The 18322-nt window shown below is 36.3% G+C and overlaps 1 protein-coding gene across 1 annotated transcript in view; it reads right to left on the reverse strand.

Moving 5' to 3' along the window:
• PELI1 (pellino E3 ubiquitin protein ligase 1) overlaps positions 1 to 16877 on the reverse strand; it is a 72376-nt gene extending 55499 nt beyond the window's left edge. Inside the window, exon 1 of the mRNA XM_027131825.1 lies at positions 16856 to 16877. The gene's annotated coding sequence lies outside the window, so the exon portion shown is untranslated. The remainder of the gene's footprint in view (positions 1 to 16855) is intronic.
• Positions 16878 to 18322: the final 1445 nt, after the last annotated feature.

Here is an 18322-nt window from a genome sequence, read left to right on the forward strand (position 1 = left end):
AGTAAACATAAGATAAATATTTAGGACTCATCCCATCACCGAATCCAAGAATGTGGATAAGATCACCCAGGAAGAGTGTGTAGAGTAATGATGATGACAGTATTTAATATTTACTGCATTATTAAGATCTTATTTGTGCCAAGCAACTGCTGTATAATATTTCATTTAATCTTTGCTACCACCCTATGAGATAAGTACTTGCAATGGTTAATTTTATGTATCAACTTCACTGGGCTAATGGAATGTCCAGATATTTGGTTAAACATTATTCTCACCGATCTTTCAGCAGAAACTCTGCAAGCCAGAAGGGAGTGGCAGGACATATTTAAAGTGATGACGGAGAAAAATCTACAACCAAGATTACTCTACCCAGCAAGGATCTCATTCAGATTTGATGGAGAAATTAAAACCTTTACAGACAAGCAAAAGCTGAGAGAGTTCAGCACCACCAAACCAGCTTTATAACAAATGCTAAAGGAACTTCTCTAGGCAAGAAACACAAGAGAAGGAAAAGACCTACAATAACAAACCCAAAACAATTAAGTAAATGGGAATAGGAACATACATATCGATAATTACCTTAAATGTAAATGGATTAAATGCTCCCACCAAAAGACACAGACTGGCTTAAGGGATACAAAAACAAGACCCGTATATATGCTGTCTACAAGAGACCCACTTCAGACTTAGGGACACACACAGACTGAAAGTGAGGGGATGGAAAAAGATATTCTATGCAAATGGAAATCAAAAGAAAGCTGGAGTGGCAATTCTCATATCAGACAAAATAGACTTTAAAATAAACAATATTACAAGAGACAAAGAAGGACGCTATATAATGATCAAGGGATTGATTCAAGAAGAAGATATAACAATTGTAAATATTTATGCACCCAACATAGGAGCACCTCAATACATAAGGCAAATGCTAACAGCCATAAAAGGGGAAATAGACAGTAACACAATCATAGTAGGGGACTTTAACACCCCACTTTCACCAATGGACAGATCATCCAAAATGAAAATAAATAAGGAAACACAAGCTTTAAATGATACATTAAACAAGATGGACTTAATTGATATTTAGAGGACATTCCATACAAAAACAACAGAATACACATTTTTCTCAAGTGCTCATGGAACATTCTCCAGGATAGATCATATCTTGGGTCACAAATCAAGCCTTGGTAAATTTAAGAAAATTGAAATCGTATCAAGGATCTTGTCCAACCACAACACTATGAGACTAGATATCAATTACAGGAAAAGATCTGTAAAAAATACAAACACACGGAGGCTAAACAATACACTACTTAATAACCAAGAGATCACTGAAGAAATCAAAGAGGAAATAAAAACATACCTAGAAACAAATGACAATGGAGACATGATGACGCAAAACCTATGGGATGCAGCAAAAGCAGTTCTAAGAGGGAAGTTTATAGCAATACAATCCTACCTTAAAACAGGAAACATCTCAAATAAACAACCTAACCTTGCACCTAAAGCAATTAGAGAACGAAGAACAAAAACCCCCCAAATTTAGCAGAAGGAAAGAAATCATAAAGATCAGGTCAGAAATAAATGAAAAAGAAATGAAGGAAACGATAGCAAAGATCAATAAAACTAAAAGCTGGTTTTTTGAGAAGATAAACAAAATTGATAAACCATTAGCCAGACTCAACAAGAAAAAAAGGGAGAAGACTCAAATCAATAGAATTAGAAATGAAAAAGGAGAAGTAACAACTGATGCTGCAGAAATACAAAAGATCATGAGAGATTATTACAAGCAACTCTATGCCAATAAAATGGACAACCTGGAAGAAATGGACAAATTCTTAGAAATGCACAACCTGCCAAGACTGAACCAGGAAGAAATAGAAAATATAAACAGACCAATCACAAGCACTGAAATTGAAACTGTGATTAAAAATCTTCCAACAAACAAAAGCCCAGGACCAGATGGCTTCACAGGCGAATTCTATCAAACATTTAGAGAAGAGCTAACACCTATCTTTCTCAAACTCTTCCAAAATATAGCAGAGGGAGGAAGACTCCCAAACTCATTCTGTGAGGCCAACATCACCCTGATACCAAAACCAGACAAAGATGTCACAAAGAAAGAAAACTACAGGCCAATATCACTGAGGAACATAGATGCAAAAGTCCTCAACAAAATACTAGCAAACAGAATCCAACAGCACATTAAAAGGATCATACACCATGATCAAGTGGGATATATTCCAGGAATGCAAGGATTCTTCAATATACACAAATCAATCAACGTGATACACCATATTAACAAATTGAAGGATAAAAACCATATGATCATCTCAATAGATGCAGAAAAAGCTTTTGACAAAATTCAACACCCGTTTATGATAAAAACCCTCCAGAAAGTAGGCATAGAGGGAACTTTCCTCAACATAATAAAGGCCATTTATGACAAAGCCACAGCCAACATCATCCTCAATGGTGAAAAACTGAAAGCATTTCCACTAAGATCAGGAACAAGCCAAGGTTGCCCACTCTCACCACTCTTATTCAACATAGTTTTGGAAGTTCTAGCCATAGCAATCAGAGAAGAAAAAAGAAATAAAAGGAATCCAAATTGGAAAAGAAGTAAAGCTGTCACTCTTTGCAGATGACATGATACTATACATAGAGAATCCTAAAGATGCTACCAGAAAACTACTAGAGCTGATCAATGAATTTGGTGAAGTAGCAGGATACAAAATTAATGCACAGAAATCTCTGGTATTCTTATACACTAATGATGAAAAATCTGAAAGTAAAATTAAGAAAACAGTCCTATTTACCATTGCAACAAAAAGAATAAAATATCTAGGAATAAACCTACCTAAGGAGACAAAAGACCTGTATGCAGAAAATTATAAGACACTGATGAAAGAAATTAAAGATGATACAAATAGATGGAGAGATATACCATGTTCTTGGATTGGAAGAATCAACATTGTGAAAATGACTCTACTACCCAAAGCAATCTACAGATTCAATGCAATCCTTATCAAACTACCACTGGCATTTTTCACAGAACTAGAACAAAAAATTTCACAATTTGTATGGAAACACAAAAGACCCCGAATAGCCAAAGCATTCTTTGAGAACGAAAAATGGAGCTGGAGGAATCAGGCTCCCTGACTTCAGACTATACTACAAAACTACAGTAATCAAGACAGTATGGTACTGGCACAAAAACAGAAATATAGATCAATGGAACAGGATAGAAAGCCCAGAGATAAACCCACGCACATATGGTCACCTTATCTTTGATAAAGGAGGCAAGAATATACAGTGGAGAAAAGATAGCCTCTTCAATAAGTGGTGCTGGGAAAACTGGACAGCTACATGTAAAAGAATGAAATTAGGACACTCCCTAACACCATACACAAAAATAAACTCAAAATGGATTAAAGACCTAAATGTAAGGCCAGACACTATCAAACTCTTAGAGGAAAACATAGGCAGAACACTCTATGACATAAATCACAGGAAGATCCTTTTTGACCCACCTCCTAGAGAAATGGAAATAAAAACAAAAATAAACAAATGGGACCTAATGAAACTTCAAAGCTTTTGCACAGCAAAGGAAACCATAAACAAGACCAAAAGACAGCCCTCAGAATGGGAGAAAATATTTGCAAATGAAGCAACTGACAAAGGATTAATCTCTAAAACTAACAAGCAGCTCATGCAACTCAATAACAAAAAAACAAACAACCCAATCCAAAAATGGGCAGAAGACCTAAATAGACATTTCTCCAAAGAAGATATACAGATTGCCAACAAACACATGAAAGAATGCTCAACATCAGTAATCATTAGAGAAATGCCAATCAAAACTACAATGAGATATCATCTCACACCGGTCAGAATGGCCATCATCAAAAAATCTAGAAACAATAAATGCTGGAGAGGGTGTGCAGAAAATGGAACACTCTTGCACTGTTGGTGGGAATGTAAATTGATACAGCCACTATGGAGGACAGTATGGAGGTTCCTTAAAAAACTACACATAGAACTACCATACGACCCAGCAATCCCACTACTGGGCATATACTCTGAGAAAACCATAATTCAAAAAGAGTCATGTACCAAAATGTTCATTGCAGCTCTATTTACAATAGCCAGGACATGGAAGCAACCTAAGTGTCTATCAACAGATGAATGGATAAAGAAGATGTGGCACATATATACAATGGAATATTACTCAGTCATAAAAGAAACGAAATTGAGTTTTTTGTAGTGAGATGGACAGACCTAGAGTCTGTCATACAGAGTGAAGTAAGTCAGAAGGAGAAAAACAAATACCGTATGCTAACACATATATATGGAATCTAAGAAAAAAAAAGTGTCATGAAGAACCTAGGGGTAAGACGGGAATAAAGACACAGACCTACTAGAGCATGGACTTGAGGATATGGGGAGGGGGAAGGGTAAGCTGGGACAAAGTGAGAGAGTGTCATGGACATATATACACTACCAAACATAAAGTAGATAGCTAGTGGGAAGCAGCCGCATAGCACAGGGAGATCAGCTTGGTGGTTTGTGACCACCTAGAGCGGTGGGATAGGGAGGGTGGGAGGGAGGGAGACGCAAGAGGGAAGAGATATGGGAACGTATGTATATGTATAACTGATTCACTTTGTTATAAAGCAGAAAGTAACACACCATTGTAAAGCAATTATACTCCAATAAAGATGTTAAAATATATATATATATTTTTGTAGTGTTTTTTTAATACTGTTTAGCTACATATGCATTTAGGTTGTTCTATCGTTATTTCCTATTTTCCCATTATAATTAAAATTAATTTTTTAAAACACCAAAAAAAACACACATTATTCTGGGTGTGTCTTTGAGGGTGTTTTTGCATCAGATTAACATTTTAATTGGTAGACTGAGTAAAGGCCCTAATCTTCTTTACATTAGGGTCCTCCCTAATGTGTGGGCCCCATCTAATAAGTTGAAGGCCAATTTGTATAGAACAAAAAGGCTGACCCTTCTGCAAATAAGGAGGCTTTTCCTCCTGCCTGTCTGCCTTGAGCATGGACATTGAACTTTCCCTGACTTCGAACTCAAACTGAAACATTGGCTCTTCCTGGGTCTTGAACCTGTCAGCTTTCAGACTGGAACTACATCATAAGCTCTCCTGGGTCTCCAGCTTGCTGACAGCACATCTTAGGACTTGTCAACTTCCATAACTGTGCAAGCCAAATATCTTTGTGTGTGTGTGTATATTATTGGTTCTGTTTCTCTGGAGAACCCTAACTAATACAATACTTTAACTTTGAATAAACCAGGGCTTATAGGCCTGAGGTTACTGAACTATACAAAATTGTGAATCTAGAATTCATATCCAGGTTGTCTGAGCTCAGAGCTTGACCCTTGAGAACCAGGGAAAAAATCTTGAGGAATACCAACATTAAGGGCTGGCAAGAGGAAGAAAGAGATTCATGAATGAAACAGAAGGAATAGCAGAGAAGTAGGAAGAAACCCATTATGCATTATCATGGACTCCAAAGGAGGAAAGTGTTTTAGAATGGGGGAGGTTGGGTAAAATGAAGTTTGAAAAAACCCATTGCATTTGGCAGCTAAGACGTCCCTAGTGTCTTTTTCCAAAGCAGTATCTTTTGGAGTATTTCAATATTTACAGTGAAAGGATATAAGAAATTTAAAAATATTTTATCAAAAATTTTAATTTTCTTATTCAAGATTAAAAACCTGATAAAAGAAAATAATAATAAAAGATTAGATCTGAGTCTAACCAACAAATTACTTATAGTTGAAAAACCAATGCTTTATATATTCAGACCAGTTAAGGATTATCATTAATATATGATTCTAAATCTTTGAGATATTCCATTATTAATTTATTGACTTTAATAGATACATTACGGTGGAAAATTTGTCTATAAGGTTGTAGATATCTTTTTCAGATAAGATTTCATAGAAAAGGACAGTACCTCTGACTGTGATAGAGGAAATGGGAATCTTTTTGCAAAACAAAATACCCTTGCAAAAATACAGATGGTAAATGAGTGTTCTTTAAAACAAATTAAGATATTTTCTAAATCTAAGAGTTTACAAAAGAAAACCAATGGATGTGACAATGTCCTTAATTGATTCTTCCCTTTCCTAGCTTCCATTGATCTGCTCACGTTTTCCTTATTTCCCCCCATTTAATCCTTCTCATAACATGGTTCCCAGTTAGTGGTGTCACCGATCTCTTAGGGGGCATCTAGAAATGTGTGTGGTCACTTTTTGTTTTTCACAATGACTGAGCACTGCTATTGGCATTTCACAGGCAGGGCCAGGATTACTGCACAAAGGAGAAATGTCTTACTCAAAATGCCAACCGCATTGACTGGTTAGGTGGTTATACATTCCATATCTATCATTCCAATGGTTACCCTTAGATTTTTAATAGGGTATACTTATTTAATCAACATTTTAAAGCAGCTCCCAAACAATACAAGGAATTCAGAAAGATTCTGATCATACCCTGCCTGCCCCACCTTCCATATTATTGTTTTTAGTACTACCTTGTTCTTAACTCCCTAAAAGTCAGCTGTCATTGTTATTTTTTTTACAATAAATGCTTATTTATATTTACGTATCTACATTCTCACCAACCTCTATTTTCTGTCACTTTCATTTTAGCTATTCTAGTGAGTATGTAGAATCCCACTGTGTTTTTTATTTCCATTTCCCTGATGGTTAGAGCAACTTTTTGTAAGACTATTGGCCATTTGGGAATCCTTTCTTTGAAAAGTTTAACTTAAAATCTTGCCCATTTTCTGATTACAATTTCTTTTTATTATTAATAGAAATTCTTTATATATTCTAGTTACAAGTCCTTTATCATATATATATGTATATATGTGTATATTGTATACATATATATGTATATAATATTTTTACTACCTGGACTAGTTTTTATGAAAGTTTCTCAACTTGAGAGTCTCTTATCACAAAGGTAGTATAAATCCAGACCCTATAGTCACCAATTATGAAGCTTTGGGTTTAGATTTCTCCAAGGAGAATTTTTTTCTCTACTCAGAGCTCAGAATAGAAAACAAACTGCTTGCTACTTGTCTAGTCTGGTAGACAAAACTTTTCTAGCTCCTTTTCACTGATTGTGCAGCTATTTAGAAGTCCTGGCATTAGCAGGAGTCCCAGTTCTAACCTTTGCACTGCAGGTGGGAGGGCACATCTCCTGTCCCCATGCGGGCATTGAAACCCTGGCCCCCAGCCCCTCAGGCCTAGATTCAGGTCTCTGACTTTGAGTCCCTTCCCCCTGACACAACATTTTTTTTTCTGGCAGCAGGGATTTCTCTTTCTCTCAAGCTTCATTTTTGTTTCTGTTGTTATATTTACCCAGCATGTCTATATATTTGTATCAGAAAAGGTGGCTCCAATTAGCTCAGTCTGCCATGATAGAGGAACCTATTTTTCATTATTTTTGAAAACTATTTCAAATACTTAGCCATATACCATTACTTTTTTTTTTTTTTTTTCCCCTGCGGTACGCAGGCCTCTCACTGTTGTGGCCTCTCCCGTTGCGGAGCACAGGCTCCGGACGCGCAGGCTCAGCGGCCATGGCTCACGGACCCAGCCACTCCGTGGCATGTGGGATCCTCCTGGACCGGGGCACGAACCCGTGTCCCCTGCATCGGCAGGCGGACTCTCAACCACTGCGCCACCAGGGAAGCCCTATACCATTACTTTTAAGAACACATCCAACTTTCTAAAATACTACTTCATTAGTATTCAAGTAAAAAAAAAACCACGTTGACTGTTAAGCATTACAGTCTCAGGTGGTACTATAGAAACTCTTGTTACATGGTTAGGGAATACTGGGAAGCCAGGGTAGGGTTGGGAGAGGGTCTTGGGTAAAGAATCATATTTAAATTTGGTAAGTTATAAGACTATAATCTCACGATACTCACTTTAATTCTCCCTATTTCATCCTCCCAGCTAGGTAGGTGCCCCATAACCCAATCTTCCATGTTTGTTTCCTCTAGTCCTCTGAGTTACTTTAATAAGTAAAGTAGCAAGTTACTGCTTAAACTCCTCAGTTTTTTTGGTTTCTGTTTGTGTGTTTGCTTGTTTTAATCTCTTTGTAAACTTAAGTACAGGAATCCTGGACTTTGCCAATAGAAATTTCCTATTTGAGTTCTGCCTCTCTGAGGATTGATTCTTCACAACTACCTCTCTTGAACTGGTACTGCTTTAATATTTTCTCACATAATTCCCCCATGCAGTTTCACATCCTGCCTTAATCATCTGTGTCTCCTGCTTGTCCTGCCTCCACAGTTACCTCTCAGAGCTCAGTTTCTTCACAACCCCACCCCACTGTGTCACCATGCAAAGCTCCCAGCCTCCCAACCTGAGTCACCATACGCCCCCTTCTAGTGTTACCAGCCCAGGCTCCTGTCCCCAATCTACCCCGTCTCTTCTCAGATAGAATCAGCATTGAACATTAGTAGAGATACAGTTCCATCCATTTGACTAGACTTAGCCAGCCTGGAGTTTTTCAATTTATGGGAGTACTTTTTTTAAAATGTAGTACTTGGAAATCTTTTTATTACAGAAAATTTCAAATATACAGAATGACAGAGAGTAGTCTAACGAACCCCATGTACCCATCATCCAGCTTCAACAATTTTCAACTCCTGGTCAATCTCGTTTCATCTCTACCTCTACCACACCCACTGGTTTATTTCAAAACAAATCCCAGATGCCATATAATTTCATCTGTATTTCCATATGTGTCTCTTAAAAAGTAGGATTATTTATTTTAAGAACATAACTATAATGCAATTATCACACCTAAAAATACCCTCTCTTGAATATTTCCTTAATATCCTCAAATATCCAGACAGTTTTTATGAACTGAGATCCAAAAAAGAATATAAATGCCATTGGTTGTTATATTTCTTAAGTTTCTCTCTATTAAAAAAAAACAAAAATAAAACCTTTGTGTTATGTAAATTTCCAAACATATACAAAGTAAGCAGTATAATATATGTACTCAACACCCAGCTTCAACAATGATCAACAGTCTGTCATTCTTGTATCATCTATACCTCCACCTACTCTCCAATTTCCATTCAATTATTTTTTACAGTCTTTTGAGGTAAAATGTGCATGTATTTAAATATACAAATCCTAGTTGTACAGTTTTGACAAATGGATATATGTATGTAAACCTCTGTCATCACACAGGACATTTCCCTCTCCCTAGATGGTTCCCCTGCGCCTCTTACCTCCTCCCTGGCAATCACAACTTTGATTAGTGCCTGTTCTAGAACTTTATACTATTTTATGTTCAGCTTCTTCTCAGTATAATGCCTGTGAAATTCATCCTTGTTGTTGGATCAATCTGTTTCTTATAATTGCTATCACTATTACATATGTTTATCTTTTCTCCTGTTGATGACATTTGCTTAATGCAAAGTTTTGGCTAATGAGAATAAAGCTGCTAAGAACATTATTGTATAAAACTACCAGTGATTATTAAGTCTCTTTTAAGCTCCAAGCTGTGTGTGTGTGTGTGTGTGTGCATGCACGCGTGTGTGTATGGCAGTTGTTAGTTGTTAAAGAATCCAGGTAATTTGTCCAGTAGAATCTCTCGTCTGGATTCTGCTGATTGCATCCACATATATTTCACATATTCCTCTGTCCTTTGCATTTTCTGCAAATTAGTAGTTAGATCTAGAGGCATAATCAGATTCAGGTTCAATTTTGTCAAGACTATCAAAGGGGGTGCTGTGCACTTCCACTAGAAGATTCGTAGTGATTGATGTTCTTTTATTTGCCACTGTAACTCTGGGATAGATTTCTAGAAATACAATTGTTGGATCAAAAGATAAATATATATATAAAACGTCACTAGATTTAACTTACAGGACTTTTCAGGGGCTTATACACTATAATATGCTGTTTAGTGAGGTATTAGCCAGTTGCAGTAATTTTACTACATGGAAAAATACACACACACACACACACACACACATGCACCATTGAATCTCATTACTGGTAATAGTTATGTTTGATAAAGTCACTGTGAACACTGAACTAGCAAATACTGAATGATTGCTCTTAGAGGAAATACAAGGTTAAGTTCCTGCGAGTGTCCGGTCCCAACATTTTAGTCAACTGATCAGTACATAACCATGTTTTATGTGTACTTCTGTTTAAAAACACATTATTTAATATGTATTGTTGATTCATTAACATTGAACTCACAGTCAACAGCACTACAACTCATGCCGAATGAAGCTTGTACTAACACATATCTTCTCCAAAGGCAACATCACAGTTTTCTTGCACTTAGGAACACTAGACAGCACCTCAGCACTACATTTGTGGGCTGTTTTAGACATTGAAATCACCAACGAAAAGCACAAAAATGTGAAAAATTTGTCACTAAATGGACCACAAAAAGGACACCTGTTGACAGTGTGAGAGTTGAAACAAGAAGGCAGAGCATTGCCTTTCTCAGTCTTAGGTACTAATGTGAGCACCAGGTGACTCAAATTTTGTCTGTTCTTCATACGTTCATGAATGATCTGCAAATCACTATGAGTATTGAATTGGGGGTTACAAGTAAATTTTAGTGAGTAAGCAAATTCACAAATATGTACTCCACGAATAATAGGGATCAACTGTATATATAAAACAGGATTGTCATCTCTTCCGAATCCCCAGAATTTGGGCAGATAAAAAGAAGAATAAATTTCCTATTTTCAGCAAACTTGATGGGACTATATTCCCATGAGTCTTGGGCTTGATTTGGTGTCCCACCCTCAAATATGTGTAGATTTAAGGGTTATCATGACTCACTGTGATAGAAGATGTAAATATATTGGGTTTTAGATATGCTGACATTTTTACTAAAAAAGAATCCTATCTAGGCGACAAAAAAATATCATATGTAGAGGTAGAAATGGCATGAGGTCCAGAAAGATAAATATAAAAGTGTCTAAAAAACTAGCCAAATATATGACTTGAAAGAAAGAGAAGACTGAGAATTGAGTACTTAATTAAGGCAAAAAATCCAGTTCTAAGATATTTCAACGAAGTGGAAATGAGAGACATACTACCTAATGAGGATGTCTGCTGACTAGAAGAATCACTACTAGATCTACTACTAGAAGTAGAGGTGGGGCACAAACAGAAAAGACTTTGCCTTGCCGATGAAAAGGAAAACAATTCTGACTTGGACTTGAGGGTATATGTATGGGAAACTTTAGTAAGAATAGACCAAGTGATTGCAGAATGCATATGGGTAAAGGAAATTGTCTCAACGTGGGCATGAACCTTAGAGAACAATTTGTTATAAATCTGATTGATTAACTTAGTGGCATTAGATTAGTACAATAAATAAAACTGTATGCCTGTGATTTACATGTTGAGATAGATTTTATTCCTCCCAAGACCTCTATAAATTGTAGTCATATGTTTTGTTTTCTACTTCACATACTAAGCCAATGCTGGAGTGAAGAACATTACCCAGGATACTACAGGGGATACAGCATATTCTCCAAACATTACCATAACAATTACCCTTTCCCACCTCTACGCACTAGTACCATTTTGGGGGGAGGTGACAACACTTCCAAGAAAATACACCACTAGACTTTTGCTTTGGTCTCATCCTTAAAATTTCCCTCCAGGTCAGATATCCAGACTAAGGCATTTCTTTGAGTCAAGTCCCAGAGACACTTCTAGTGCTATCTTACTACCCTTGACCACAACACTTGTATCCCTACATCAGAGACTCCAGTTTCCTTCCCAACCTCAACCAGGATTCCCGTAAAACTCTCCTATAATTCCCTCTCTTACACACTCTCACGATAGTCTGTCCTAAGTCATGGTGTGTTAGCCTGGGTCTCCCTTTGTTTATTGGACATCTTGCTTGCACTCACTGGTTTCTCCCTGGATTTAAGAATTTCAGAGACTATATCTGGAAAATGAAAAAAATAATCTCTTGATATAGAGGGGAAAATGGTGCTGAAAAAGTCCACCAGTAGTATATACTTTTAAAGAAAGCAACTTGGCTAATGAGATTATCATTACTATGATAGACATCTACATTTTAGTTTCTGATTGGCCAGATTTCACAATATTTAGGAGAATTGTGAAAAGTAATTCTTACCTCCCAGAAGACTAGAATTCAAGAAAGCTCTGTCACTCAGAAGTAGTTTTACTGATTGAGAAGAATAAATTCAGTAAAAAAAATCAGTGAAAACCTTGTCTGTACACATGAAGTAGTAGGACTGATATAAAATAAGAAAATAAGCCCTTTTGTAATTGCAGGTTCAGTTTGAACTTTTGTTTACTCCATTTCTAAATTTCATTGTTCAGTTAGAACCCTGTGATAACATTTATGAGATTATTTTGCTATCCAAAGCAATTTGCTATCCATTCCTCAACCATAGCTATGACCCTCATCAATTCCAAATTCCAACAGATAATACACTGGAGGGTTAGACTGGGCTAGGGGTTGCTGACAACTAGGTGATATGTAATAAGAAAATCAGAATAGGTCAAATCACTCTGAAGACAGATCCTCATGTAAAGCTGCGAGAGTCACAAAGGGCCTGATTAGTGACCCTGTCACTAATTTAGAGTCAGATCTGAGATTTGGGAATGGTCTTCACTGGCAGTCACTGTTGCCTCTCACCTTCCCCCTTGGAAAAATATCTGCTATGTTGCAATCACTGAGCAAATGCCAAATGCCTTCTGGAATGTTCTGATCCTGCCAGGAATACCCTGTCCCTCAAGCTCTCATCTGTTCCGTGGGAAAGTTTTGGAATTTCCAGTCTCTAGCCTGCTGCACCTAGATCCTGGGCAACCAAACCTAACGAGTGTGTGGTTCAAGTGGTCCCTTCAATCTCATGGGTAACCAAACATGTCCAGGAAACAGAAGAGAATTATCACATTGATGATAACTTGTGCCTGTTTAGAGCTTATGTGTAACTCTTAACACAGAGGGAAGAAATTGCCATTAGAATTCTGCTGATATTGATACTGATATTATGATCAAGAGTCGAATTATGTCTTGATTGATAAGCATAAGAAGGAACACAGTAAAAACCTTGTTTTATAGGTATAGTGAGATTGATACAAAATAAGAAATAATCCCTTTCATAACTTGAGGTTCACTTGAAACTTTTGTTTATTCAATTTCTAGATTTAATTGAACCATGAATGTATACCACTTAAGCGATTATTTTGCTCTCCTAAACAATGTTACTATTCACTCCTCAACAATAGCCATCTACCCTCAATTTTTACTCTCCATTTCCAAATTCCAACGGATTATTCAACTAGAGGATTCGAAGGAGCTAAGAACTGAAGACACATAGGTGATACTTAAACACAAAGAAATGGAATATATAATGTAAATATCTGACAGTTCTATTCAATTATGAGATGTGTTTGGTGTTAAGATTTAGAAATACAACTGCTGTGAATTTTTACTGATGACATGCTGAATTGTGGCCTTGGCTATTGACACGGTTGGCCATGTGAATAAAAGGCAAACATTTATATGTGACAACACAGGCAAACTGGTTAGCTTATAAGAAACTTCAAATCTATCTCTATAAATAAAACAGGGAAAATGGATTAAAATAACATAGTAGGAAAAAAACATCGGTTATCTCACAGTCCTGTATGGTAAAAATGCTAATTATCTTGAGATCATTTATTCAGCAATCAAAATAGGGCCCACTAACCCAGAGGTAAGAATAAAACTTCTGAGCTGCTAGAAAAAGAAAGAAAGGAAAAGAAAAGAAAAAAAAAAAGGTTTAAAAAGCTATACTAGGGCTTCCCTGGTAGCACAGTGGTTAAGAATCCACCTGCCAATGCAGGGGACATGGGTTCAAGACCTGGTCTGGGAAGATCCCACATGCCATGGAGAAACTAAGCCTGTGCATCACAACTACTGAAGCCCGCGTGCCTAGAGCCTGTGCTCTGCAACAAGAGAAGCCACCGCAATGAGAAGCCCACCCACCTCAATGAAGAGTAGCCTCCGCTCGCCGCAACTAGAGATAGCCTGAGTGCAGCAACGAAGACCCAATGCAACCAAAAATAAATAAATTTATTTAAAAAAAAAAAAAGCTATACTAAAGCTCACAAACTTTATTAGTAGAAATTGGTCTAATACTTAAACTCACTTAAATAAACTTGATTATTTCATTTCTGGGGCCACAGAAGATTAGAAACAATAAATTGTTTTTTTTCTCCAGTCATTACAGACCCTTATATTTATTGTATGTTTACTATGTGGGAGGGATATTTACAGAAATAGCTAATTCGATCCTATGAGGTATGTACTATGAGTCCCCTCATTTCACAGACAAGGAAACTGAGGTGGAGAGAGGTTGATAAATTCGCCCAAGAGCACACAGTAGACATGGATAGGGTCAGGATTCAAACACAGGTATTTTACCAGAGACCACACCGTCAGGTATTCGTGGCAGATACAGTGATGAACAGATCTGAGGAGCTTCCTGCTGTCACAGTCTACAAGTGACAAGGAAATGTAAGAGAAGAGAGATGGCAGGAGCAAGAACTGACACACAGCAGAACAAGGAAGGAGGTTGAGGGTTGGCGAGTACCAGACCCTTTACAGTTATTATTTAACTCTCTCTTTGCAACCATTCTGCAAGTTAGCATAAGCACTTTGCTGATAAAGAAACTGAAGCTGTAAAGAGTTAAATAAATTTCTCCAAATTGCATAACTAGTCAACAGTGGACCTGTGGTTGGAAGCTTAATTTCTTTCTCCTACACGTCACTACTCAAACACAGGCTCATAGACAGCGTTTCAGCCTAGACCACTCTATATGAAAGGAAACAGCCCTGAACACACTACATCAGCCTGTGAGGGCCTTGGGTAATGCATAAAATGGTTAAATGTAAAAATGGTACAATAATGAATGTGTAAAATCGAGACCTGAATAATCAACAACCAGTTAGTTACATTATGTTGATTACTCTCTGTCTAAGAAAACGTATGGCATATTTTTAAAAGTCTAAAAATAGACATGGTGAAAATAAAACATTTGTGGATTTAAAGAAATGAGCTTCGAGTATCTGGAAATTTTTTGGAATATTTCTTTTCTAATGAAACCAGATAAAGTTTTCTATATTGGGAAATAGTACAAATAGGCATATTAAATAAACGCTAACACAATTTTGTGTCACAGGGCCCAACAAAAATAGTCCCAACACTTTAATACCAGGTTCGATTATGTGTTAATACTGAATAAGGCAGCATCTAAAAAGCGTTTCTACAAGGTAAGAGAGATTATAATTTATCAGGAATTCAAGGTATTAGGAAGGTAAAATAATTGAATTTCCCCCATACCATACTTTCGTGAGCAAAAAAGGACACCAGGTATTTTTCAAAGACTTCTGAACTTAAAATTCAGGTATTCAGTGCCAAGTAAACAAAGGGTTTACAGTAAAGAACAATATACATGGCATACCTTAAATTCAATGTTTATGTTTCCTACACTTTCCCATGTAGAGTGCTGTATCTCATAATGATAATCATGACCCACAATGTACCCTCTGAGCTATAAAAAGGCAAAAAAGCTAAAAACTACAGTCAACGTAATTTGGGAGTAATATATTTGTCTCTGTCTTTTAAAAAAATTAGCCAACTATTGCTTAACTCATTGGTCCCCAACCTTTTTGGTACCGGGGACCGGTTTCATGGAAGACAATTTGTCCATGGATGAGGGGGGTTTCAGGTGGTAATGCGAGTGATGGGGAGCGATGGGGAGCAGTAGATGAAGCTTCGCTCGCTCGCCCATCACTCTCCTCCTGCTGTGCTGCCCGGTTTGTAACAGGCCGCGGAGTGGTACCGGTCCGCGGCCCCAGGATTGGGGACCCCTGGCTTAACTAACAGATTTCAGATAACTCAAATCATTAGTTAGAAGACGTTATTCTCCAGCCTATTCAAGGGAGCATTTGAAAAAAAAAAAATTATGGAAAGTAGTCCTAGAAATTCAAGAAAATCATGTTTTCATCTATTGCACATTAGTTGTATCGACCTGAATGCTCTTTTAAAGTCCCATGTCCTGCTTAGGTGTTTGGTGTATTTTTAATGAAAAAGTTTAATAATGTAAAAATAGCTCCTAAGAATTTTTCAGTTGGTTAATGATCATAGACAATTCAAACAAACAAAAATACTATTTGTTACTGAATAGCTTTAACATTTTACTGTGTTGCAAGAAAACTATGTGTGGGAGATAATTACTTAATTTAGACCTATACATTTGTGCACTCAAAAGTGGCGCTTTATGTCAATGACAAAAACATAATCATAAATAAAGGTTAAGTTCTGTTCAAGCCCTTTTGCTAATTGTGGGGGGTTTTCAAAAGAAAGAAATGGATGTAGTTTAAAGTATAAGAGAAAGCAAAACATTTTCTTCCTGAGCTTTCACACAGTGGAAGATGTGTAGCTACAATTACTTTTTCTAAAATTTCCAAGACAGTTCCAATGTTAATATTATGTTTTGAAACCATGTTAAGCCATTCGCATTGATTTTTGTTTCAAAATGTTTGGACACCAGATAGGGTAATAGTCTAATATTGATATTTTTAGGAAAATCTTACTTTTACTTTGATTCCTAATGATATTTAGGAACATCAGAGAGTTTGTAAAGGTAGGTCCCACACTCATTAAGAAACTTAGAACATTTAATTAATAAAAAGTAACTGATTTTGAGTAGGTCTTTCTTCTGATGGACTTCAGAAATTTTATGAAATATGATCCAAGTTTATAACAACACAGAGAGATTTACTTACGAAATTTCTTATGCCAAAGATACTCTGATAGTTCTTTCTTCCAGCCTTGGTCTTCATATAGTGCATATACACTGATTAATCTGTAAGTTAAAAAGAGTCCATCATCTATTATTAGGACAGCATTTCAAACATGTAAGAGAATATATTTCTCCTTTTAAAAACATTTACTATCATTATATTTTCTAAGGAATCATTTAAATATTGAATTAGTATGACAGACCTTATCAAAGCAACAATTGAGTAATTGGCCTAGAATGGTACTTTGCATACCTAGAAGAGGCTCAGATAGTAGACTCATTAAAAGAACATTATGTCCTGTTTTCTTCCCGTTTAAAGGAAAGGAAGCATTTTAGCAGAAGTATAAAGATAGGACATACCTATTTCTTGCTTATTAAGGAAAATGTTGAAAGGGAACCTTATCTCCACCTGCTTGACATCTTCTCAGAAAAGACTAATCTTTTAATTTCCTTTCCTTTTTCTCCTTACAACTTTTAATTGGTTCACATGTTCTAGACTTCAGGGGTCAATGTCATCTTTCATTTTTAATGTGGCATGTCCTCAATTTCCTAATGCCCATGCACACACAGGTGGTGTGATATTGATGGCTCATAAGACATACTTGTCTTTGTGTCATACTTGTATTATATATCTTGTGTGACAGTTATGACATACTTCTTACATCTCAAATAAAGATTTAAATTTAATTCTTTTTTGAGATAATGCATATAGATGTCCCCTAAAAATTATACATATATATAATAGACACAGAAATTTATATATTAGTGTCATCATTACTGACTCATAGTATGACCCTGAAGGTATTTTTTAAAGACAAGACCATACACACGTACAAATGAAGGAAGCTCTTAAACCATCTACATATTCATATAGATTGCATCTAAAAACTGCCACAGAAAGCTCAAGACTCAATTCAAGTCAGGGGACTGGAAATGAGAACATTTCTGTTTATATTTGATTTCCTGGTGCTGTGTCTTTCCATAACTAAGAAATGATGTGAATTCACATAATTATGGCCAACAGCCAAATCTTCCACAAGCACTTGTGAGCATATGTATATAATCATGAATAGATATATTAAAGATTCCTATTTTTGTAATTCATAAACTTCTTATGTCTAGACAGAAACAAATACAGTGCAATGTCTGAGCATTATTTCTGATGTGTGTGATAATAATTTGCAGAGATCACTTAGACCAACTAAAAGTATGTGAATTAAATGTGGTGCTTCTAAACAGAAGCCCTCCCTTTTTCACTCTGGAGAAAATAATTTGCTCTTTTACTTAACTATTTTTCCCCCTATGACTCAAGGGAACCCATGACTTCAATATATTTTTCTTGTAGGTATTTTAAATAATATACTATAAAAATAACATATAGTAAATTCAAATTTAATTAAATAGGGAAATGTTTAAGAGTGCAACTTTTAGACTACACTCGTGAAATTTA

The sequence above is a fragment of the Aethalodelphis obliquidens genome, unplaced genomic scaffold (assembly GCF_003676395.1).
Source record: "Aethalodelphis obliquidens isolate GAN/ISIS:26980383/991018 unplaced genomic scaffold, ASM367639v1 scaffold40, whole genome shotgun sequence".
Classification (NCBI taxonomy): domain Eukaryota; kingdom Metazoa; phylum Chordata; class Mammalia; order Artiodactyla; family Delphinidae; genus Aethalodelphis; species Aethalodelphis obliquidens.